The sequence below is a fragment of the Gorilla gorilla genome, chromosome 22 (assembly GCF_029281585.2).
Source record: "Gorilla gorilla gorilla isolate KB3781 chromosome 22, NHGRI_mGorGor1-v2.1_pri, whole genome shotgun sequence".
NCBI classification, from domain to species: Eukaryota; Metazoa; Chordata; class Mammalia; order Primates; family Hominidae; genus Gorilla; species Gorilla gorilla.
Genome location: NC_073246.2, coordinates 30484685 through 30511903, shown reverse-complemented (window position 1 = coordinate 30511903; position 27219 = coordinate 30484685). Strand labels below are relative to the sequence as shown.

The window sequence follows — 27219 nt, the reverse complement described above, 5'->3', positions numbered from 1 at the left end:
GGAGCATGAGGATGAGGAGAAGAACCAGGCATGTGATACTGGTGGCTTGGAAGTAGTGAGCAATGGTTGCAGCTGAATGTATTTTGAACCAGAGTTGACATAATATGTTAGAAGATTGAATATTTGGTTTGAGAAAAACCTGAGTAAAGGATAACTCCAAGGTTTTTGGCTTCAGCAGCCAGAAGAATGAAGTAACCATTAACTGAGATTTATTATTATGGAGGAGTACAGTTTTGGAACTTATTGGAAACTGGAATAAAGGTGACTCTTGCTATGTTTTAGCAAAGAGACTGGTGGCATTTTGCCCCTGCCCTAGAGTTTTGTGGAACTTTAAACTTGAGAGAAATGATTTAGGGTATCTGGCGGAAGAAATTTCTAAGCAGCAAAACATCCAAGAGGTGACTTGGGTGCTGTTAAAAGTATTCAGTTTTAAAAGAGAAGCAGAGCATAAAAGTTCAGAAAATTTGCAGCCTGACAATGAGATAGAAAAGAAAAACCCATTTTCTGAGGAGAAATTCAAGCTAGTTGCAGAAATTTGCGTAAGTTACAAGAAGCCAAATGTTAATCACCAGGACGGTGGGAGAAATGTCTCCAGGGCATGTCAGAGACTTTTGAGACAGCCCTTATCGTCACAGGCCCAGCGGCTTGGAAGAAAAAAAGGTTTCATGGGCCAGGCCCAGGGCGCCCCTGCTGTGTGCAGCCTAGGGACTTTGTGCCCTGTGTCCCAGCCACTCTAGCCATGGCCAAAAGGGGCCAAGGTACAGCTCAGGCTGTGACTTTAGAGGGTGCAAGCCCCAAGCCTTGGCAACTTCCACGTGGTGTTGAGCCTGCAGGTGCACAGAATTCAAGAATTGAGGTTTGGGAACCTCTGCCTAGATTTCAGAGGATGTATAGAAGCAGTTGGATGTCCATGCAGAAGTTTGCTGCAGGGGTGGAGCCCTCATGAAGAATCTCTGCTATGGCAGTGCCAAAGGGAAATGTGGGGTTAAAGCCCCCACACAGAGTCCCCACTGGGGCCTAATGAAGCTGTGAAAAGAGGGCCATTGTCCTCCAGATCCCAGAATGGTAGATCCACCTGCAGCTTGCACTGTGCACCTGGAAAAGTCACAGACACTCAATGCCAGTCTGTGAAAGCAGCTGGGGAGAAGCTGTATACTGGAAAGCCACAGTGGTGGAGCTGCCCAAGATCATGGGAACCCACCTCTTGCATCAGCATGACCTAGATGTGAGACACGGAGTCCAAGGAGATACTTTTGGAGCTTTAAGATTTGACTGCTTTGCTAGATTTTGGATTTCACTGTCTCTGTAGCCCCTTTGTTTTGGCCAATTTCTTTCATTTGGAATGGGTGTATTTATCCAATGCCTGTACCCCCATTGTATCTAGGAAGTAACTAACTTGTTTTTAATTTTACCGGCTCATAGGTGGAAGGGGTGTGCCTTGTCTCACATCAGACTTTGGGCTGTGGACTTATGAGTTAATGCTGAAATTAGTTAAGACTTTGGTGGACTGTTGGGAAGACATGATTGGTTTTGAAATGTGAGGACTTGAGATTTGGGAGGGGCTATGGGCAGAATGAAATGGTTTGGCTCTGAGTCCCCACCCAAATCTCATTTTGAGTTGTAGCTCCCATTATTCCCACGTGTTGTGGGAGGGACCTGGTGGGAGATAATTGAATCATGGAGGTGGTTTTCCCCATACTGTTCTCATGGTAGTGATTAAGTCTCACAAGATCTGATGGTTTTATGAGAGGAAATCCCTTTCACTTGGTTCTCATTTTCTCTCTTGTCTGCCTCCATGTAAGACATGCCTTTTGCCTTCGCCATGATTGTGAGGCCTCCCCAGCCATATGGAACTGTGAGTCCATTAAACTTCTTTTTCTTAATAAATTACGCAGTCTTAAGGATGTCTTTATCAGCAGCATGAAAACGGACTAATACAACACTGCTTCACCATCAAGAACGTTGATATTCATTTATTTCACTGTTTTCCTCTATTTGCTTGCATGTGCATTACCCTGGACCACATTAGCATCATAGCTTCTGAATCCTCTCAACTATATTTGCTTTTACCTTCACTGTCAATCAGTTTACTAGCTCCGTAGTGCAGACTAAACTTTAGGATTCTTTGCAACTTTACCCATCATTTCTGAAGTGCTATACTCCAACATCATGTCCTCACTACCTTCAATCCTTTACTGCCACTATTCTTCTTTCTGACCTTATCAGTAACTACAGGGACTACTCTTCTTTCATCCAGCTGTTCCATCTTGACTTCATGTTAATGCTTATTCAGGCTGGATTCTGTGGCATTTTTTTCTGTAACTCTGTCTTCAGTGTCCACAAGTCTTTTCACTTACTGTCCTGCGATTGAGAAAAACTTTCAGTCAACCTCTACCCACTGTTTTTGACTTGGAGTTGGGGAATGGGTAATTCTATAGAATTCCCAGGAATCCCTAAGATCACCCTCAGGCTCAATAATTTACTAGAAGGACTTGCGGACTTGCAGGATTCAGAAAACTCACTAACTCATGGCTGTGGTTTCTTACAGTAAAAGGATACACGTTAAAATAAGCTAAGAGAAAAGGTGCATGAGGCAAAATCCAGGAGAAACCAGGCATCAGCTTGCAGGTGTCCTTCACAGGGGAGTTGCATGGTTGTGCTTAATTCTTCCAAGGATGTGTGGCAACATATGTGATGTGTTGCCAACCAGATAAACTCATCTGAATCATGGTATTGAGGGTTAGTTTTGGAGATTTATCACAAAGACATGCAATGACTGTCTGACTGACCTCAGCTGCTCCTACTCCAGCACCTCAAAGCAAAACATGTCATTCATATGCAACCATTAGAAAAATCATTCACAATAGATCATATTGTCAGCATAAACGTTATGATCAAACCAGTGCTGCGTGGCCCAAGGCCTCAGGCATACAAAGGACTCTTATCAGGCAGAAACTTTCAAAGGCTCAGAGCTCGTCTTCCAGGGCCAATCCTGAAGACAGGATTTTCTTGGAAATGTTCAGTTTGAGCAACCCAGGCCTGCTGAGTGAACACTTTCCTGCACACCTGTGAGTTAGCATTCATCTCATACATGATCCTGATCTTTTTTAGGCTCCTCAGTTCCAAGTCTTCTTTCTTTTCCCTTCCTCAGTGTAACTTTTCAGCTTTCACTTCTCTGTTTAAGTTCATGCTTCTTTTGTTGCTCCTATCACAATGGCAAAAATGACAATTTCTGTTCAAGTTTCTTTCATCCTTAACATCAAATTATTTTTATCTGAACTCATACTTCCTTCTTGTCTCTAGGAAAGATCTATACTTATTTCTACGTAGGATTTGCAATTTCACCTCTAAAAAAACCTCATCCCATCTCCCTTCTCTTAGAAACTTCTAAAATTCATCTCTTATGACTGTTTCCCATCAGCCTAAAATCCTTACCAAGTATCTCATCCTAAAAGTACTTCTCTTCTTTCTGATAAGTGTCCTTGGTGCATGACTGGTAAATGTCCTTTTGATTCCTTATCTCAAATGTCTTTCTCATCAGGATTTTCTTCCCCATTTCCAAACTGGTACTGCCTAGTTAATGATGTATTCCATATAGCATCATGACAGAAACCTAACTGGCTCCAGTGTCTGCTGTTTCTCAAGTCTTCCCGCAAAACTACCAGAAAAAGAATTTGATCACTTCCCTGAATCACTTAAAAATTCTATTAATTACTCCTTGTCTACTGAATACAGTAGAAAGTATTTAGCATGATTTATAAGACTTTCTACAATGGTGCTCACTCACCTTCCAGTGTTGTCTCTTTTCTTGTTCTCACCCACCTCTCTCCTTAACAGATGCCTGACAGTTCCAAGAGTAAGCTATGGGCTGGCTTGTTCAGGCAATTCCCTGTGTCTAAAATGTCATTCTTTTTATTTTTCACCTATTGATGTGCTATTTATCCTTCAAGACTTAGCTCAAATATTAAATTTTCTGTGGTGCTTTTGCCAGACTTTTTCATTTACATTCTTGTTCCCTTTTGCCTATCATATCTTATTGTGTTGAAGTAATTAATATATTTAGCATGTGTGTTTCTTTCATCAGAGCAGAATGCTCTGGTCATTGATTTCCCAAAGTGACTGACAGAGTAGGAATCAAAATAGGCTAGTTTAATAGAGGGCTGGGATCTGAATTAAAAAAAGCTAAGAAAATTCTTTCTAAATTATATATCTTTAAAAAATAATTGTATATTTATGGCACTTAATTCTAATTATGTATTATTACTGAAAGCTATGGGACCTATTAACTTCCAGGAGTATTTTCCCATTTTTGGTATGGAGCACACTGTCCATCGAGACACTTCTTTTAAAATTCCCAGTAATATATAATGATTTCTTGAAATATCTTGAATTAAAATTAGCGTATCTTCCATCTGCCAAGACTGAATTTGAATTACCTTTTACAGACTCTCGCTATAGTTACTAGATTAAGCAAAACACAAAATTCCATTGGTAATATTCCATTTGTAGTTTTCTCAAGAGAAAAATAAATCAAGATTTGCTTGAGTTGCAGCAAATTATGATAATGTGAATATTCTGAATTAAACCTTCTCCGACTTGGTAATTACTGGGAGCTCTTTCACTGTATATCCTGGATTATAGAATTATTCATATGTAACAATACATATCATAGTCAGATTCAGGGAGAGATTTATTACATCACTTATCATTTAGAACAAAATGTAGGGATTTAGTGTGTGCGTTATTTGTTGTAATACTGAGAAGATCAGAAAATTTATGAGAAAGATTTGCCTAATTTAGGCTAAGAAGATTTTGAAAAAATATAATAATAAGAACTGTTTGGGTTGGGCGTGGTGGCTTACACCTGTAATCCCAGCACTTTGGGAGGCTGAGGTGGGTGGATCACAAGGTCAGGAGATTGAGACCATCCTGGCTAACACCATGAAACCCCGTCTCTACTAAAAATACAAAAAAATTAGCCAGGAGTGGTGGCGGGTGCCTGTAGTCCCAGCTACTCGGGAGGCTGAGGCAGAGCTTGCAGTGAGCTGAGATTGCACTACTGCACTCCAGCGTGGGCAACAGAGTGAGACACCATCTCAAAAAAAATAAAATATTGGGAGGCCAAGGCGGGCGGATCATGAGGTCAGGAGATCGAGACCACCCTGGCTAACATGGTGAAACCCCATCTCTACTGAAAATACAAAAAATTAGCTGGGCATGGTGGCAGGTGCCTGTAGTCCCAGCTACTTGGGAGGCTGAGGCAGGAGAATGGCATGAACCCGCGAGGCAGAGCTTGCAGTGAGCCAAGATCGCGCCACTGCACTCCAGCCTGGGTGACAGAGCGAGACTCTGTCTCAAAAATAAATAAATAAATAAATAAATAAAGTAAAATAAAATAAAATAAAATAAGAACTGTTTGGAGGTTTCTCAAAAAACTAAAAATAGAGTTGCCATACAACGTAGCAATCCCACTGCTGGGTATATGCGCAAAAGAAAGGAAATCAATATATCGAAGAGATATGTGCACTCCCATATTTCTTGCAGCTCTGTTTACAATAGCCAAGATTTGGAAGCAACCTGTGTTCATCAACAGATGAATGGTTAAAAAAATGTAGTATTTATACACAATGGAGTACTATTTAGCTATAAAAAATGAGATTCAGTCATTTGCAACAACATGGATGAAACTGGAGGTCATTATGTTAAGCTAAATAAGCCAGGCACAGAAAGACAAACATCACATGTTCTCACTTATTTGTGGGACCTAAAAATCACACAATTGAACCCATGAAGATAGAGAGTGGAAGGATAGTTATCAGAGGCTGGGACGGGTTGTGGTAGGAGGAGGTGGCTAGGGGGCTGTGGGGACGGTTAATGGGTACAAAAAATAGAACGAATGAATAAGGCCTAGTATTTGATAGCACAACAGGGTGACTATAGTCAATAATAATGTAGTTGTACATTTAAAAATAACTAGAAGAATATAATTGAATTGTTTGTAACACAAAGGATAAATGTTGGAGGATACAGATACCCCATCTTCCATGATGCGATTATTATGCATTGCATGCCTGTATCAAAACATCTCATTTATCTTATAAATATATACTCCTACTGTACCCACAAAAATTTAAAATTAAAAAAAATAATTGCTATAGCTTTTAAAAATATATTGTCTATAATATAATGGAAATAATTGATCATTCCAACTTCATATTCTGCTTCGGTGCCAATAAATACTTGTTAAAGCCTGGAATCAAACAGTAGGAAAGTGATCTAACAATTTCAACTATTGTGAACGATGCAGCAATATGATTTAATAGCCCTGGTAAATGCTGAATGGCTCTTTGCTATACAGGACAACAAACTTCATTCTAGCACAAATTGAGAGTTTAGGTTTAGTATTCAATGACACAAAAACAACTAAGTGCTGTCTACAAAGGAAAAAGAGATTTAGATTTAAAAATTTGATGTTTATTATCACCTAAAATTAATCATCTTTGGGAGAAAATTAGTTTTGAAATTATAATGAAAGTTACAACTACCCCCTACTGTTGGGGAAGTAGATAATAGCTAGTCAAATAGGAATTTCATATATAAAAAAGGCAGTATTGCCTAGGTTTAAGAGCATGCACCCTGCAGTCAGACTGCTTTTATAAAAATTAATTTTTTATTTTAAATAGTTTAAGTGTACAGAAACATTGTGAAGATAGTACACATAATTTCCATATAACATGCACTCAGTTTCCCTTATTGTTAATCTCCTACATTAGTTTGGTACGTTTGTCACAATTAATGAACTAATATGAGTACATTATTATTAATTAAATTCCACATTTTATTTTGATTCCGTTAGTCTTTCCCTGTTATCCTTTCTCTATCTCTGAATTTCATACATGATATCACATTAAATTTTGTCCTCATGTCTGCTCAGTCTTCTCTTGGCTAGGATAGTTTCTTAGAGTTTTCTTACTTTTTATTACCTTGACAGTTTTGAGCACTGATCAGATATTTTGTAAAATGTCCCTCAGTTTGGGTTTATGTTATGTTTTTCTCACAATTAAACAGAGGTTATGGGTATTTGAGAGCAAGATCACAGAGGTAAAATGCCATTCTCATCACATCATGTCAGGGTAAATGCTATCAATGTCACTTATCGCTGTTGATGTTAACCTTGATCAGGTAGCTGAAGTAGTGTTTGTCGGATTTTGCTGTTGAAAGTTGCTCTACCCCAGCTCTTTTCCAAACTGTCTTTTTTGGAAGGAAGTCACTATGAGTGATGCTCTACCTCGATGAGGGTAGAGTACATAAAATATTTGGAATTCTTCTGCAAGAGAGATTTGTCTATTCTCTTCATTTATTTACTTATGTAGCCATTTATTTACATCTAAATGGACTCATGAATATTTATTTTATACTTGGGTTATAACCCAATACTACTGTTTTTTATTTTGCACAAACTGTTCCAGCTTTGGCCATTGGGAGCTTTTTTGCTTAGCTCCTGTGTTTCTTTGACATACATTCGTTATCATGAATTTTTTTGAGTACTTCCTTACTTAGTGGCACTACAAAGTGCTCCAGGATCATCTTGTATATTTTCCACCCTAGCCCTGGAATCAGCCATTTCTCTGAAGAGTGATGTTTGTTTGTATTGAAGAACAGTATTAGAAACCAAGACCTGGGATCTGGGTCTACTCATTGCTAATGTGATGTTGTTACTTCTTTCAACTATCAGAGCAAGAAAATATAGGTGTATGTACTAATCCATGTATACAGGTTGAGTGTCTTATCTGAAGTGCTTGGGACCAGAAATGTTTGAGATTTCAGATTTTTTTGGTTTTAGAATATTTGCATGCACATAATGAGATACCTTGGAGATGAGATCCAAGTCTAAACCTAAAATTTATTTATGTTTATATGCACCTTATACAAATAGCCTGAAAGTAATTTAATATAACGTATGTATACTTTTTTTGAGACAAAGTCTTGCTCTGTCACCTAGGCTGGAGTGCAATGGCACAAATCTTGGCTCACTGCAACCTCCACCTCCCGGGTTCAAGCAATTCTCCTGTCTCAGCCTCCTAAGTAGCTGGGATTATAAGCATGTGCCACAACACCTGGCTAATATAATATTTTTAATAATTTTTTTACATGAAACAAAGTTTGTTTACATGGAATCATCAGAAAGCAAAGGTGCCACTATGTCCACCTTTGTGGATAATCTGTGGTTGTTTGGCATTACCATAATTCCTGACTCTGAATTTAAATGCTACTGATCAATAATCATTTTCTTACACTTATTCATGTAAGTACTTAACAGTAAAAAATACGACATGTCCTTTGTGCAGTAAAATCAAACCCAAGAATAGCTGGATCAGCTGTTAAACAACAGCAACAACAGCAGCAACAACAGTAAGCTTTCAGTCTCCTCCTCTGATGCCGTGTTTTGATTAAAAGCTTATTGTATGCTATATTTTATATTTTTATGTGAGAAGAAACATCAGAAGCATTTGAAAGACCAGGAAGTGAGTCCCCTAGGGATAAGAGGCATTCTGCCGGATGGCTTTTAAAAATGTTTCCTCCAGAGTTGTCTGCCTCCTTAAGAATAATTTTTGTCTTAGAAGCCTCTCTTTAATTTTATAAACTGACATGATTTCTTGTTCTGTTATAAATGCATGCTGTTTTAGTCCTTCAATAAGCCCATCACACATTTTCACGTATTGTCTGCAGGCAGTTTTTCTGCAGTGTTAATGACGTCATCTTTATCATCACTCTCATCAAGATCATCTTGATTCAGAACCTTTTTGGCTCCATTGGTCAATGACTGCACAACTACTGCCTCATTATTGATGTGTAAAACCTCAACATCACTGATCATGAGGGAAATGCAAATCAGAATTACAATGCGATAACATGTCACACCAGTAAGAATAGCTATTACTAAAAAGTCAAAAAATAACAGGTGCTGGTGAGGTTGTGGAGAAAAAGGAACATTTATACACTGTTGGTGGGAGTGTAAATTAGTTCAGCCCTTGTGGAAAACAGTGTGGCGATTCTTCAAAGAGCTAAAAACAGAACTACCATTCAACCCAGCAATCCTATTACTGGGTATATACCCACAAGAATATAATTGTTCTATCATAAAATTACATGCATGCATATGTTCCTTGCAGCACTATTCACAATAGCAAAGACATAGAATCAACCTAAAAACCCATCAATAGTAGACTGGATAAAGAAAATGTGATACATACACACCATGCAACATTATGCAGCTGTAAACAAGAACGAGACAATTACCTTTGCAGGAACATGGATGGAGCTGGAGGTCATTAGCCTTAGAAAACTAACTCAGGAACAGAAAACCAAATACACCATGTCCTCATTTATAAGTAGGAGCTAGATGATGAGAACTCATGGGCAAATATAGGGGAACAACAGATACTGGAGCCTACCAGAGGGTGGAGGGTGGGAAAAGGGAGAGGATCAGAAAAAATAATTATTGGGTACTAGGCTTAGTACCTGGGTGATGAAAAAATCTGTACAACAAACTCCCATGATGTGAGTTTACCTGTATAAACAATCTGCACATGTACCCCGAACTTAAAATAAGAGTTAATAAAATCTTATTAGATACACAGTTTGTTCAACTTACTGATGGACTCTGAAAATATATTATTTGCATATGTAAGGACATCATGCATCATTTTTTTTTCTCACTTGACATGCAAAATTCTTCAAAGTCACCACCTTGTTCATCATTATCACTGAACATACTCACAGCCCAGAAGTTGTGCCAGGCATGCAACAACTGTGTCTATAGTCACTGTGTTCCAAGGATTGGCAACAGCATATATATGGCATTTTTCATGCTAACTTTCTCTTGAAAACCTTCTATACCCAAGTGTCTGTTCACTGCTGTTGGCCTGCTGCTCAAGAAAGTGTTTTTATATGTAATCTTTTTTATGTAATGTGATCTGGTCACAGTGGCTGAATTAATGAAGTCATATTTGGGAAAAAGTATGTAGCATAGACATTATTTTTTATGGGAATTTCAGCTGGAGGATCAGCCAAATAGTTGTGAAGGAATAACACATTCTTGCCATTTAGTCATTATCCATCCAGCTTCCCTGCAATCAGCAGGAGGTGCTGTAACAAAATGTTTGTGAAGCTAATCAGAAAAGATGTCATTGGTGATCCATGACTTCTTATTAGCATAATAATAGACCGGTAAGAAATTCACTCCTTGAAAACAGAGAGAATGCAAGCTTTTGTCTAAGCAGAGTTTACACTTATGCACGCCTGCTGCATTAGCACATCCCAGCACAGTTATTCTGTCCTTGGCATCCTTAATTCCTGGAGGGGCTGTCTCGTCAGCTGTAGCAAGTGTCTTTTTGGACCAATAACGCCCAAGCATTGATGTTTTATCAGCATTAGAGACTTGTTCTGGTGCCAGATTTTCATCAGTGATGACTTTGGCAAACTCATCAGTTAATAAATTTCCCTGCTGCTTCATGATTGGCAGATGCTTTATCACCACAAATCTTTAACAATTTAATGCTGTGTCTTTTCTTAAATTTCTGCAGCCAGCTTGTTGCATGTATTTTTAATTCCTTCCAAATTTCAGTTCACCATGATAGAACTTTGCTTGTTTCATGATCAGTATACCATTAAGTGGCATGTGTTCACTGCAGTGTTGATGGATCACTGTTTCAATACATGATCAAGATATTAATTTTTAGCTTTATTCAGTTTTTTTTTATTTTTCATTAATTTGTGTTCATTACTATCAGCATAGAACTTCAGTGGTTCATCTTTCTGTTTCTTCAGTTTGTATATGGTGGTCATTCCAACACCATGTTCTTCTGTAAGATGTTTCACGCTTACAGTGGTGTCCAGTTTCTCCAACAGCTTAACTTTGTGTGCTACAGATAAACATAAATGCTTCCTCTTTTTCTTATCAATCTTACCCATAGTTGAATCTGCAGGCTTTGTTCACATTTCAACAAAGAGCAAAGAATAAGCAAAAAACAAAAAGCCAAAAACAGAGAGTAACACAGATAAGTCTTAGCTCCATGTGGGGCATCATGGGGAACCTGTTATTGGCACATCCAGCCTCCATACATGCCATTTTATTACCTTTTGTGGGCGTGTTTGCATGGGGAAATCTGGAAATGTGTGGGAAAGATATATCACAGCTGAAGGAAGCTGGGAGAGTCTTCTTCCTTTGAGGATGCTGAATAAAAGAAAACTGTGTGTTATGCACCCGAGTTTTGACTGCAATCCATCTCATGAGGTCAGGTGTGAAATTTTTTCACTTGTGACATCATGTTCTCCAAAATTTTTAGATTTTGGAACATTCTGGATTTTGAATTTTTGAATTAGTAATGATCAACCTATACAAACATATCTAAAAATATTTCTATATGTATCCGTTTTTATATCAAAGCAAAGCATGGGTTCATATTGATTTTTCCAACTCAAATCTAGTATACCACATGGATCATTCTAGTTTTCCTCTTTTGTTTGTCTGTAACCTCCTGGGCCAAAACTGAGAAACTTGGCTCCCACTGTCCACTGTCCTTTACTTCATTATTTAATTTCAGCCTACATGCGTAATGCTTTCAGAATTGTTAACCCCTATGCCCATAGCAAACGAGTTTATCAATAGAGTACATTGCCCATGTGAAGTTCCTTTGCCTGTCTTACAGTCTCCACTCATTTCCAAAGTTACTTTGTGTAATACCTTTCTCCCCCAACCCCCTCAGTGAGGTTGTTTTATATATTTATAATGTAGTTATATGATTTTGTAACATCTTGGAATCCCTTGATCTCCTAGATGGTTTTTTTAAAAAACTGCATATGTTGAAATCCATTCTGTGCTATACAGTTCTATGAGTTTTGATAAATACATATTGTCATGTATACCTCAATACAGAATAATACAAAATAGTTTCACTTCCCTAAAAAATTGCCTGTACTTTGCCAATTAAACCCTCCTCTCTCCTCAACAGCCTGATAACCACTGATCTGTTTATCAACTATAATGTTTTGCCTTTTTTATAAGTTTACATAAATGAAATTATATAGTATGTAATCTTTTCAGACTGGTGTTTTTCACTTAGGGATAGTAATTTGAGATGATTTTGTATGGCTCAATAACTCTTTTTTTTTTTTTTTTTTGAGACAGTGTCTCTCTCTGTTGCCCAGGCTGGAGTGCAGTGGCGCGATATCTGCTCACTGCAAGCTCTGCCTCCTGGGTTCATGACATTCTCCTGCCTCAGCCTCCTGAGTAGCTGGGACTACAGGCGCCCACCACCATGCCCGGCTAATTTTTTGTATTTTTAGTAGAGACAGGGTTTCAGCGTGTTAGCCAGGATGGTCTCGATTTCCTGACCTTGTGATCCTACCTCCTCAGCCTCCCAAAGTGCTGGGATTATAGGCACGAGCCACCGCACCTGGACCCTTTTAGCTCTTTTCTTCTGTCTCACCCATGGCTTCTATTGCATCATTACATCTATGTTGCTCTTTCTTTGTATGTTTTTCAACTTTTGTACCTTTTATCAATTGACTGACTTTCTTCTTTTGTTTCTGGTTTGAATTCTCCACTCCAACAATCTGATCAGGTAAATTGCTTATCGTCATCTCTGATTGGGCAGGACTTCTGTTAAATCCTGGTCACCGACTGAGTGGGATGACAAACTTTGAAATTTTCAGCCCTTAGCTGTCCTGGATCAATCAGGTGGATTGGGTCACAGAAAAGATGTGTAGCTGTTATGGAATAAACCATCAATATGTACGGAACTGCCTACAGTTGCTCCTGGGGCAGAGCCTGTAGTGTGAGGGTGACAGTTTCCACTAAATGAAGTAATGGGTAGAGCAAGAAGCTTGATAGGCCTTTTTGGTGCCCCAAATCAGCTTTCTTACAACACTTTTTTTTCACTTTGCCTAAATATTACTTCAAGAATGTGGAGAGTCTCTTTTTACAATGTGTGAATTTTATTTGCCACATAATTTATGTCTACCTTTAAAAGATCTAAGAAGTTGTCTTTTGAAATCTATGAATGTTTAGCTATTCAAGAGCTTATATTAGTTTCAGACGCTCACTGGGGAGGAAGAGAGAACACCCCTGCATTTAATAGTCCTGATCTTTCCGCCAACTGCAGCTGGGGTTGGCATACAAGTTGTCTTGCAACATCATACTTTTCCTTGTCTTTTGACCAAAATGCTCTCTGTGTATATCTGCATGTGGAGAATACCAAAGTATGCTATTTTAATCTCTGCAAACAAATGAGTCACCTCTAGGGGACTATGATGGTCAATAAAACTTGATCATTTATTTATCTATTTGGGCTTAGAAGAGTTTCTGAACATTCGGTTTGCATTTTGAATTTCTGGAATCTTCATTATATAGTAAGTAAAGAGATGACAGACTGTAGATCAATTTTTTAAATTAAAAAAATCCAACTCCACTGGCATTTGTAGATAGTTGAAAATGTCATTTAGCGGGATAACAGTAAATTATTAAGAAATGGGGCTGAACACACCCATTAGTAACCACAACTGGAAACTTGTGGAAAGGAAGAACAAATAACCTATGCCAGAAGGAAAAGGTGGCTTACCCATGTAGTAAATTAGTTTTTTAGGTTGCCTACTACTAATGAGCGTCTTAGAAATTTGTAACAGTAATTTCACATACTTTCTGTATCACCAGGAGTAGATCAATGAACTAATCTATTTGTTTAAAAACCAACCAATTAATCTATTATATTTATAATTTACCATATAAATATATCACAACTATTATAAGGATTAGAGTAATATAATAAAAAATCAATTTAATACAACCCACAACCCAGGTTAGGTGACTGAATCTTCCAAGGGAAACATCAGGCTTGGTAAAAATTGGCGTGAGTAGTTTAGAGCAAGCATTGTGGGATCATAGAGCCTGGGTTTGAAGTATTTTTTTTGTTTATTTCCTTGTCTGATATGCCTACTCCATTTCCCATGTGTTACTATAAAATAGGATAGCTTGCAATTTTTAGATTGCTAATTTATCTTTTATGGCTAAACTATCTCTTACTGGGTTTTCTTGGATTTAGTTTTTTGTAATCATAAATATTTTATTTTTGCACAAAATATACAGATGCTGCTATGGTCTGAATGTTTGCACCCTCTCACATTTCGTACATTGAAATCCTAATCCCAAGGTATTAGAAGGTAGAACCTTTTGGGAGGTGATTAGGTCATAAGGGCAGAGCCCTCATAGGTGGGGTTAATGCCCTTATAAAAGAGGCCCAAGGGAGTTCATTCACCACCCCCCTGTGAGAAGACACAATGCTATGAACCAGAAAGTGGGCTCTCACCAGGCATGGACTCTACCAGAGTCTGTGTCTTGGACTGTCCAGTGTTAAGAACTGTAAACAAGAAATTTCTGTTATTTATACTCTACTCAGTGTCAAAAATAAAATCAGATACAATTGAAAGTTTTAAAAGTCTATTGTGGATACAAAAGAACAGTTTGCAAACCAGGAATCCTTAGATGAAAGTGATAAGAGGAAACTCAGAGGCATGGAGTTATAGGATGGCTTATAAAATGCAAATGAGGTAGTTGTTTAGCATTTGCAGTGATTTGTTGTTACAATGGGGGTTTCAAGATGGCAGAGGACTGGTAGCAAGCAATCATCTTATACTATTTTTGGAAGACAGCTTAAGCTTTATTTATGACTATCAGAGGTATTTGCAAGAAATAACCTAAGTTATTTTGCTGTTCTCATTTTGCTTTTTTTTAACACCAGTTTAAGATATTGTGGTAGCAGCCTGAAAAGACAGATATGGATTCCTCTTCAATTTTTTTATGGTAGCATAAGACTTTTTCTTTGAAAACTGTGATAGAAAATTTTAGCCTTTTTATTCACAAACATATGCATAATGTTTAGCTCCACTAATTTAAGTTTTTTTTAAGTTAATTTTTAATGCATGATCCTGGTTTAGAAATTCAAACATCGCAAAGATGCTTATTGCGAATGCACTATTTCTCTATCCCACCACTTTCTTGCTCCCAGATCTTTCCCAGGGGCAACATTTAAATCTATCTTTCGCCTAGCATTTGTGTATCACTAGTGTTATAAATAATATGTGCATCCTGCCATCTTATAATTCATGAATCTTAGGGAATATCTACTTACTGGATATTATTGTGGTGGAGGATTAAACTATCTATGCCTTATGATTTCTTCCTTCCTTTCAATATGGTTATATTATAATTTGTTTTATTCAAGATTTATTGGACTTCTTTATCTGAGGATTTATGTCTTTCAATAATCTGGTAAAATTTTTAGCCATTTTCTTTTTTAATGTTTCCCCTTCCCCATTCTCCCTATAATTTACTTCTAGAGCTCAGAATAGACAAATATTGGGCTTTCTTACTCTTTCCTCCATGTCTCTTAACCTTTCTCTCATATTGTCCATATACTCTTTTTCAGATATGTCATCCAACTCACTAATTTCCACTTCAGGTTTGTGTAATCTGCTGCTTTATATTTCCATTGAGTTTGAAATTCTAGTTTTATAATTTTATGTCTAGAAATTCTTTATTTTAAAAAGTCTGCCTTGTCATTTTTTGTAGTTTTGTTTTGATCTTTCTATTTCCTTACACATGTTAACATAGGTACTCTATGTTCTTTATCTGATAATTCCAATACCTGAAGCCTTTATGGGTCTGGTTTGGTGTTTCAGCTGATTTTCACTGAAGGTAATATATTTATTGGATTACTTCTGATATTTATTTATTTATTTATTTATTTATTTATTTAGACAGAGTCTTGCTTTGTCACCCAGGCTGGAGTGCAATGGCACAATCTAGGCTCACTGCAACCTCCACCTCCCAGGTTCAAGCAATTCTCCTGCCTCAGCCTCCTGAGTAGCTGGGATTACAGGCATGCACCACCATGCTCAGCTAAGTTTTGTGTTTTTAGTAGAGATGGGATTTCACCATGTTGGCCAGGCTGGTCTTGAACTCCTGACCTCAGGTGATCCACCTGCCTTAGCCTCCCAAAGTGCTGGTAGTTCTGATTTTTAAGAAAGTTGTGAGCATATACTGGCAATCACCTCTAAGTCCTGTGAGACTTGAGTAGAAGATATTTTTATCTAGAAAGGAGTTGTCTTTGTTTCTGCCAAGTATTCATGGGTGCTATCCATATCCACTTTTAACTAAAATTCTCAGCTTTGGCTTTTTCTTTGGTACATAGTAGACATTTGTGTCATGGTAGATGACTTAGTTCTCTTGTTTTGGAGAGACAGATGATTTTCTTTGCTTCCTATCTCAGTTGTGCCCTTTTTCATCAATTTCACCCTCTCCGTTATAGTGCAGCTCTCTATCAGCCCCAGCTTTACATAGGGTTGTCTCCAATTTGCTTTCCTACTCCGCCCAAGTCCAAGGCTTAGTCCACAGTACCCTGCTCCCCTGGACCCACTGATCACCATTCCACCAGGCCTTTTTGACATCCTGATAGTGTGGGGAACTTTCGTTTCTGGAGTGGTGTTTTCACTTTAATGAGATGTGACCCCACTTACTTTCTTATACGCTTTTCTTCTAAATTAAAAGGTTTTGCTTTCCTGACATTTTTGAGATATATTTTAGAAAGACTTTGATCTAAGATATTATTATAAACAGAAATTCTTCAACTGGCTTTAGAGATAATGAATTAATTTAATTATTTATCTTCCTCAATTATACTCAGAAGCTATGAGCAGAACTATAACTGTCCCCAATGTACTAGTAAGTACTGATTCCATTATTACTGATTTGCTCTTGTAAATAAAATCTTTACAACTTAAATTCAAGTTCCTGACACCCTAATTTATTGATAATTCATACAAAATTATCTTTTGTGTTGAATGGCCAAAATTAACTGTTGATAAGTCAAAATTGAGTTTATTCTTACGAGGGTAAGAAAAGAACTCCCTTGAGAGAATTTTAGTAGTATCCTAGATTGGAAAGGGCAAAATTGGAATATTTTTGAGACTGTGAAGTCTAGTTTAAGGTGAGTTTTTCAGTACAGGTTAGGACTGGATAAGGGCTGTGATATATTTGTTTAAGACTGGTGTGCACTCTGAGGATTTTGGCATGTAGCTTTCAGAGACTCCTGTACATTTTCTTTTGATTCTTTCTATTGAAAATTTGAAGGACCTTTCAAGATGATCCTAGAATGAAAAATAAAGTGATTAGAAACTTTTATACTCCTGAAATAGTAAAGTTATATTAACAGAGAGTGAAAGAGTAAAGTCCTGTTAATGTGACTACTAAGCTGTATGGGTGTAGATGCTATGCTTTCTGTTCTTGAGCATAAAATAGCACTTGTTTATGATAACAACTTAATGATATCAAAGGGAAATCATTCACAGAACCATGCATTGCTGCACAATTTGGGCAAGGGTGCTAAACACACCTGTCTTAACAAGACTTCCAATTATGGTACAAAGATAGAGGTGTTCTCTGAAATCATTTAATAGAATTAAAATGATGAGACACTCTTGAGCGCCATGATTTATGCAAAACCTGAAACGACGTGTTCAGGAAATGATTTTATTCAGATGTTCATTTTGATGACGTAGCCCTATTTCAAGGTCTGTGTTCTTCTGTGATCCCCTTAATGACCTCAGACTTTCTCATTCAGTGGTGACCAGAGGGCAGGGAGGACTTTTCACAAGGTCTGCATGCTTTGGATAAAGAGAGGACAGAATTCTTGAAGGGGTTTCTGGCTTGGGTCTTGCCATTTTGCTCAATAATCTACAGCCATTGTGTGTCATTAAATTAAGACACCATCTATTGGAAGAAACTCCGTTATTTTATGTACTACTAACAAACACTTCCAATTGAATCATGTAGTAATGCTTTCTTTTCACCTAGAATTTTTATTTTATAATCATTAAAATATCTCTTTCATATTTAGAAATGTATTTTCATCTTATATAATTCTTTAGCTATGTAAAAAATAAAATAAATTGTTCAAAGTATTTTAAAAATGCTTTCACATTCAGATGGCAACTCTTCAGAAATAGCTTTTGACTCAGTCTCATTGATACTGTTTTTCCAATAATATCACTATGTCATCAAGAGCATTGATAGTACCACATTTCTTTAGAATATTCCTCTATTGTCTCTGAAATTCTCTTTCAATGACACCCATTCTGTAAAACCCTGATGGTTGTACTGTCTTGATATTATCAACTAGTATAAAAGGTTTTCAGATAACAACCAGGATTCATATTTCTTCCTCAAGTAGTCCTTAGGTGGTTTGCTGGCTGATTTTTTATACCATCAGGGAAAAACACCAAATTTATTTATATGTAGACAATGGCAATGACATTGTGACAACAGCCTGGCTGCTACTGTTTATAAGATATCAATAATTGTGTATCTTGGAGTCAATGAAATAAATTATTTTGTATGAAAAAAGCTACTGATTATAGTATTTCCTCTCAATCTTTCCTAATGTATTCTCTACTATGTACTCTTAATTTGATTTTCTTAGTCCTCTGGGAGGGCTTCCTTCTCACTTTAAATGTTTTGCTCTAAGACTGAGAACCCTGGCAGACCCTCTGCAGAACTTTAGAGGGTGACTCCTCTGTCTTATAAAAGTCTCACCCTGAAGGCCATGATACACAATTTTCAGAATAATATGTTACTGGTAAAACATACTTGATTCCCCACAGGTGGTTTAAGTGGAAGTTTCAATTCCAAGTGACAACATAACATCAAATCAAAGAACTGGCCTTGGAAAGCTTACCATCTGAGAAAAAAAATGATATTAATATATCCCTTCTGGATTAAATTATTTAGACCAGAGATGTCTATGAGTGTGAGCTGGACTACTGTCTGGTCCTGGAACAAAGCGAGACTAATAAATTCATTTAAAGTGTCAGCTTCAGTTTAAACTGTGTGAACTGAGTGGTCCCCAAACAGAAAACTGAATAGCTCAGTCCTTTGCTATTCCAGTTTCCATTACCCTCAGCAATAAACTAATCCCAACTGGTGAAATAACCACTTCAGTGTTTGTGGCTCCTTTTCAGTTAATTTGGATCACACTCTGCTGGTTATAATATAATAAGAAAAAGCATAAAAATTAGACTAATACAGTTTGCATTTTGTAAATACTGCCTCTAGTCTTTAGGAACATAGTGAAAGATTATATCTACATTGTCAGTCATAACTGTTAAGGCATTTTAAACATTTTCCCCCCTTTTAAAATGTATCAGCCATTGCAAGCTTCACACTGCATTCCAGAATTTACTAAGATCATTGGATTCAATTTTCCTTTTTAATTTGGCAGGATAACAAAAGTTCAGGGCAATTCTCTAGGTGGCTTTAAACCAACCTAGTTTTTACCGCTTTCTTGCTTGTAGTTCTCAAGACTAACTAGAATGTGCTGGGAATGGGAATACAATACCCTGAGATAGAAAGCAGCTGCCTGGAACAATCTAGGCCTTTTCCCTGTCTCTCCTAGGGAATATCACATCTTGAGTCAGGGAGAAATTGCTCAGGAAGAACAGGCTTTGTTCCTCTTTCCTCTGGAAGCAGTATATTCCTTCAAAGCTTTAGTGCAGTGACATTGCCCTTGAGGTATGTAACCCAGGGTGGGCTGCTGTTAAGTTTCCCTCAGCTGTGGTGCAATTGTACCATGCTCAGTCCAGACTCCTTCTGCCCTGGGTACCTTTCTTGAGTCTCAGGGGACTTGCTAACAATGAATCCTAGGCTTCTTTTGTTCCTTGCTGCCTAGCTGTTTAAAAAAAAAAAAAAAGCCATACTTTTGCACCAAACTGATAATGAATCCACTCCACATAACTCGTGTATGAATAAGTATGTTCTGTCTCACCAGATTCAGACAAGGTAGTAACCAGTGCACAGTGAAACTGCTTGACAAAAGGGCCTTTATTTTTGGTATTAAGGGACAAGATACTGACCCTTTACCATTTTTCCAAAGTTAAAAAAAATAAGATTCATGGGTACCAGAACAAAGGCCATTATTCACGTTGGCAATGGGGGTGTGGGTAAATTCATCATTATTAAACCCTTATTTGCTTAAATATGGATCCTGATCAAGGCCATACTAGGAACTGGGGATATAAGAGGCACAACCCATGATTTCCCAGGTTTTTTTAGTACTTTGCTTTCTAGTTGGGAAGGGAAACACCTATACAGAAAGCTGTGAATCACAACAGGAACAGGATATGCACACAGCAGAAAGGGCAGGGGAGACAATAAGTGTTTTAGCTATCCAGGTTGGGGAGGATAATTGTTGACTATTGGGTTGGAGGGAGTTTCATGGAGGAGGCTGAGTGTGTAGTGAATTTCAGTGATATTTTCTTTTCATTAATTTTGCAGGGAACAGGGCAGGCACTTTCACTGTGCATACTAAAGCTGTTGCTTCGTCTTCTTCGTCTTCTTTTTTTTTTTAAGTGCATTAAACGTTTCTCATTTTAGCCAAGCCAGTTGAACTTGGTAAAAATGGCTGAGATGGTGCACCAGAAGCCAGGGAATATTGTTTTGCTCAAATGGGTGGGGAGTGGGGTGGGAGGCTAAACAGGATCCAGAGAGCCACTTGTTGGAGAGCTCTGCCCTGCCCGTGCTAGCCCTTCTCCCAGGTTGCATTCCTTTTCTTGCAGGGCTCTGTAGAGAACTGCCCCTTGCCCAACTCTCTGAGCCCCGTCATGATGGGAACAGGCCAAGAGACTGTGAAGTGAGTACATTTCTAGGGTCTTTCTTTCATTTGTGCTGGAGTGGGAGAATGGCTTGCTTCTCTTAGAGGATCTTTGCCCACCTGCTGCCTACAGACACTGCTTCTCACCAGCTCAGTTACGTAAGAAGTGTACAAAGTGGTAGAAGCCAAGTCACCTGTCAACTATATTCAGAAATTGATGGTGTTTACTTTTGACAAGAAAATCTCACTTTTTGCCTACTGTCAGATTTCTTAATGATCTCTTAGAGATTCAGAATTGTGATCTGACATCTGTTTGCACCAGAAAACTCACTGCCTCCCTTCTTTTATGCTTTGTCAGTCAAATTGATGCTTGAAATTTTTAGTCATGATGTAAGCTGCTTACACGATGAGGAGAACTTGGGAATTAAGCTTTTTCACAGAAAGTTCAGTCACCAGAGTGAGCAGTCAAACTTTGAATATATAGGAAAGCAAAACTGGGGCCCTTTGCATGCCCCAAGGGTAATATTTTTCAACATTGCTGAGCAAGGAATTGGATCCAGGCTAATGCTCTTGGTGTTAAATCGGACAAACAAATATGCACAATTTTGAATAGGTAAAAATTGCCACACTGCCTTGACATGGGTCATTCCTATTCCATTCTATTTGTATTATGATATGTTTACTTAGCTCTCTTAAATATATATTATTTTAAATTTACAAATTAATAAAAACATAAAAAATAGACATCTACATTTAAGTATACTTTTATTTTCTTTTTCTAAGACAGCTATTTTAAATCATGGTTTATTTAAAGCATGGTTGCTGAAGTATAACTTCCAGAAAGGTAAAATAATGACTCTCATGAAAATACAAACATGCATTAAAGGTCTTATTAAATTCCTTAATGAGGAAACTAATAAGAGGTTCAAACCTGTTCAAAGAAGAATTTGAAGAATATACAATTATATATCTTAAATACATATGCACGTGTATATATAAACACATACACACAAGAATGCTGAAATAAATTTGCTACTGTATGATTCAAAATTGGTTAATAGTCTATAAGGCAATAAAATATAATGTAATGACATATGTTTAGGGTCATCTGCAGTGTGGAAATGAATATTTCTACCAACAGAATTCATTTGCATTGATATGGACAAAAATCACTTGCATTACCATCCATTTTCTACAACTTGATTTCTACCCCTACCGAGTTCACAAATAGCCTAATTGTTACAAATACAATCAAAAGTATGTTATTCAATAGAATCCGATAACCTCTGGAGTCCATAACTTCACCAAAAGAACCTTTTTTTCCCATTTCCAACTCTTGGACAATTTTTCTGACATTACATTTAATTCCATGTCTGAATTTGGGGAGAGGTAAATCTGTTTTTTAGGTGCCATTCTGGAAGCAAGCGTGAGCCGTTGCACATACTTACAAATTTATTAGTTATGTGGCTAAAATTAAGTCCCAATATTACGTGTGCTGCCTTGACATCTAGTAAAACTGGGAGGGCCTTGAATGGCTTAGCCACAAATTTCCCTCCTCACTTTCCTCCCATGGATAAGGTCCCCTATCAAACAACCCTTTTTAACAAGGAAACCAGGGACAGTTTCTGCTTATCCCTGAGTAGAAGATTTCAGTTCCCTGCCAGTCCATATGATAATTCAAATGAGCCAATGTGATCCTCCCATGGGATCCAGGGGGGCACCTCAACCTGCCTCGCACACCTCCTGATTGTTCACTCTGTTCCCCAGTGAAACCCCCCTGTGGCCCTGTGTGGTTCATCTGTTTCCACTGGTCTGTGATTATATGCAACCAACAAGTACTGTCAATATCATCTGTCCTGTTTCAGGTGTTGGATGTTCAACCATCACCATCACCTGAGGGTGGAAATCCTTCCTTCACCAGAAGGGTGAATAGGAGGTGATTACAACCTTGTTATGGACAGCTGAATCAGAGCAGAGCAGGAGAAGGGAAAATTATGTTTCTATCTGAGGGCAAAAAGATTTAGGTTCAGCAGAAAGGGGTAGTGAGATTTATGTTATTGGCTGAAAGCATGCTTTAGATAGAAAAAAATTTATATGTAAATATTGGAAACCAAGGGCGGAGTTAAGCTTTTCCAGGAGCCTGACAGATTTTTCAAAATGGCTGGAGTGTATGCAGAGTGCAAAACAGTGATTGTTTAGAGATAGGATATAGCAATGACAGCTGAGTTTAGGAGTTTAGACTTGATCTTAAATTAATGGAAACAATGGAAGGGGTGTGATACAATCAGATTTGTTTTGAAAAAATTGTTTTAGCTTTAATAGAGAGTAAAGGTTGTTTTGACTGGAGTTTGGGAGCCAATTAAAAGATCATTAGAACAATCTGGATATAAATGTGGTGTCTTCTTCAAAAGTAAGGGTACTAGAAATAGAAATAAATGGACTGACTTGGGTAATATTGAGGAAGTAGGATTTAGAGGGTTTAATGATGAATTGGATGTGGGTAGGGGTGTCAGATTTATCAAATAAAACTACATGATGTACAGTTACATTTGAATTTCAGATAAATCACTTTTTTAAAAAATATAAGGTCAATATTTAGGATAGATACTAAAAATTATTTATTGCTTAACTGAAATTCAAATGTAGCTGGGAAACCTGCATTTTATCTGGCAACCCTAGATATGTTGTTAAGTAAAATAAATTGTTGAGGATGGGTCTTGGGTTTTGGAAATAAAGAGTTGTCAGGTGGGCAAAACAAGGGTGTTTCATTTCCCAGAATATCAATGCTTATTGCAAATCTATTAATTTCTTATGGATAAAGAAAACTTATATCAAAATATATCTTCCTGAAGGTAATTTTATGTTTTTGTCTTTTTCATGAAACATGGTATATTTTGAAATTTCTTTATTTCAGGGAGAAAAGAATGGGAACTGTGAGGAAAAGAATGACATGAACAATGGGAAGACCAAGGTCCCAGCACAAGTAGTAGATGCTGAGGAAAGAAGAAGTATGTTGTGGAGTAAGTGAGTGGGCCTGAGTTGAGAAGATCCTGGCCTTGGATTTTTAAACTGTCAAGTGACTATGGTTGTGCTGGTCTCTGCTTTTCATTATGGATGTATGTGAGCTTTACTTTCTATTAAGGTAAGTGGCTCCACTCAACACTGTGCCAGGGTTTCTTAATTTTCAAAGGTGAACAAATGAGATTCTGGACATTAAATCTCAACATCTTAAGGTAATGGTTCACAGAAATTAATTTGGGAGGAATCATAGACCAAAAAGCTAGGGCTGGGCGCAGTGGCTCACGCCTGTAATCCCAGCACTTTGGGAAGCTGAGGCGGGCAGATCACTTGAGGTCAGGAGTTCGAGACCAGCCTGGCTAACATGGTGAAACCCTATCTTTACTAAAAATATGAAAATTAACCAGGCGTGGTGGCAGGCGCCTCCCATCTCAGCTACTCGAGAGGTGGAGACAGGGGAGTTGCTTGAACCCGGGAGGTGGAGGTTGCAGTGAACCGAGATTGCACCTTTGTACTCCAGCCTGGGTGACACGAGTGGGACTCCATCTCAAAAAACAAAACAAAACAAACCCAGAAAGGTAAAAGCTAAACCTACAGAGCTTCTGGGAAAAAACATTAGAGTGCATCTTCATAATCATGGCACAACGATTTCTTAAATGGGATTAATAAAGAGAAACCATAAAAAATTATAAATTGAATTTTATAAAAATGAAAATTCTATTTATCAAAGACATCATTAAGAAAATGGGGATAAGACATATAGAGAAAAATATTAAAAATACATATATCTGGCAAATAACTTGTATTAAGAATATTTTAAAAATTCCAAATCTCAATAATAAAAGACAAACCTAATTTAAAATAGGGAAAAAAACTGAAAGAGATACTTCACAAGAGAAATTTATGAATGGCCAATAAACTCATGGAAAGGAAGTCAATATCATTAGTATTCAAGGAAATGTATTTTCCTGAAGACTGCAACGAGATAGCACTTAACCCCAAGAAAGGCTGAAATTAAAAGGGCTGACAGTACTATTGACAGAGTCATGGAGCAACTGGAACTCATATATGCTGGTTGGGGAATAAAATGGTACAAACACTTGGGGCAATTGTTTGGCAGTTTCTTATAACATTAAACATATATTTACAATATGACCCAGAGATTCTTTTCCTATGTACTTATATTAGAGCAATGAAAACATATACTCATAAAAAATTTATCCAAGAATGCTCATTACAATTTTGTTCATGATAACCCCAAACGGAAAAAAATCCAAATATGGATCAACTGGTGAATAATTAAACAATGTGTGGTGTGATCATACAAAGGGTACCACTCAATGATAAAAGGAACAAGCTGCCTATATGTGGAACAACATGGATGCATTTCAGAAACTTTATGTTGAGTGTAAGAACAAACACGGAGAACATACTATGTGGTTCTCTTTATGTAACATTACAGAAATAAAAACAGAGGCAACCACCTCTGAGGCAGTATGGAGTGAGATAGACTGGAAAAAGGAAGGAAGGAAACTCTACATTGATGGAAATGTCTGTGTCTTCATTGGGTGGTAGTTATGTGGGGATATACATTTGTCAAAATTTATTGAACTATATACTAGAGAACTCTGCATTTTATTGGATGTAAATAATACCTCAATTAAAAAGACAAAAAAAAATCCACAGTGATTGTGATGGTTAATTTTACGTATCAACTTCACTGGGCCACAGGATGCCCAGATAGCTGGTCAAGCAGTATTTCTGGTGTATCTGTAAAAGTCTTTTTGAAACTGAGTAGTATTTGAATTGGTAGACTGGGTAAAAGCAGAGTGAAACAGAGCCATCTGCCTTAATCAGTCCACCACTGGCATCAACCAACTGGTCAAGGGCCTAAATGGAACAAAGAGGAGGAAGAAGGTTAAATTCGCTCTCCACCTGACTGCTTGAACTGGGCCATTGGTTTTCTCCTGCTCTCTGCTCAACTCTTAGGCCTTCAGATTACACCGCTGGCTTTTGTGGGTCTCCAGCTTGTTGAATGCAGATCGTGGTGGTTCTCTGCCTTCATAATCGTGTGAGCCCATACCTTATAATACCTTATAATAAATCTCATTATATCTATTGATACTTATTTTGTACTCTGGCTTCACCTAATCTTATCCAGGTTTCTTAAGCTCAGTGCTCTATGACCATGTGGATAAAAATATACATGTAAAAGTGCTTGGTAGAAGCCCAAGTGTTAAGTAAGTACTCAGTAAATATCAATTATTTTCTCTTTCTCTTTGTGTTACTGTCCTGAAAAATGACTAGTTAACTAGCTTGAAGAATTGTCCAGATCAAAGAACACAGGGTTGATATCAGGCACATAGAATCAACCCAATAATAACTAAAAAGAGAGAGTCTTAAAAGAAAATTAGAATTTTTTTAATGAGCTTTGTGCTTAAAACTTATGTTGCATCATTTTCAAATATTTTTTCTGGTTAATTACTGGATTTTAAATTAATTAAAATCTTTTAAAAGATCTGCTCAAAAGTATTTCTTCTACAAGAACTACTTTAAGCAACATTTTTTCCCTTAGGATATTCTTCCCAAGAATAAATCTCTGCCCTGTATTCTGTAGAAGACATTTTAAGTATAGTTTTAGTAATTTAAAACATTCACAGCTTGTCAAGGAACGCTGAGCTAGGCAGATCAGTTTATTAAGATAACTGAAGTGAAACAAAAATGAAGAAAATACATGGTTTTGTAACACTGAATTAATATTAATGTGATCATGAAATGATGATCACATTATTCACAGCTTAAACACTCAATTCAAATATTTCTCATATCTGTAGTAAGAATTTCCAAGAGATATAAAAGAGAAATCTTGTTCTACAAAGATTCCGATAGCATGAGTATTTCTTTTGTTTTTTTTTTTTTTGTTTTTTTTTTTTAGTATTTCTTTTCTTTTTTTTTTTTTTTTCTTTTTTTTTTTTTTTAATTATACTTTAAGTTTTAGGGTACATGTGCACATTGTGCAGGTTAGTTACATATGTATACATGTGCCATGCTGGTGCGCTGCACCCACTAACTTGTCATCTAGCATTAGGTATATGTCCCAATGCTATCCCTCCCCCCTCCCCCCACCCCACAACAGTCCCCAGAGTGTGATATTCCCCTTCCTGTGTCCATGTGATCTCATTGTTCAATTCCCACCTATGAGTGAGAATATGCGGTGTTTGGTTTTTTGTTCTTGCGATAGTTTACTGAGAATGATGGTTTCCAATTTCATCCATGTCCCTACAAAGGACATGAACTCATCATTTTTTATGGCTGCATAGTATTCCATGGTGTATATGTGCCACATTTTCTTAATCCAGTCTATCATTGTTGGACATTTGGGTTGGTTCCAAGTCTTTGCTATTGTGAATAATGCCGCAATAAACATACGTGTGCATGTGTCTTTATAGTAGCATGATTTATAGTCCTTTGGGTATATACCCAGTAATGGGATGGCTGG

General features: G+C 37.3%; 1 protein-coding gene across 3 annotated transcripts in view; it reads left to right on the top strand.

Annotated features, from left to right (window-relative positions):
• The window catches only part of HEMK2 (HemK methyltransferase 2, ETF1 glutamine and histone H4 lysine), a 307782-nt gene extending 281171 nt beyond the window's left edge, over nt 1-26611 (top strand). For 2 of the 3 annotated variants that reach the window (XR_008674874.2, XR_010132451.1), the window contains one exon: nt 23617-26611. The gene's annotated coding sequence lies outside the window, so the exon portion shown is untranslated. Of the gene's footprint in view, nt 1-20667; nt 20742-23616 lie in introns of all 3 variants that reach the window. The other variant, XR_008674873.2, reaches the window with a different exon arrangement.
• Nucleotides 26612-27219: the final 608 nt, after the last annotated feature.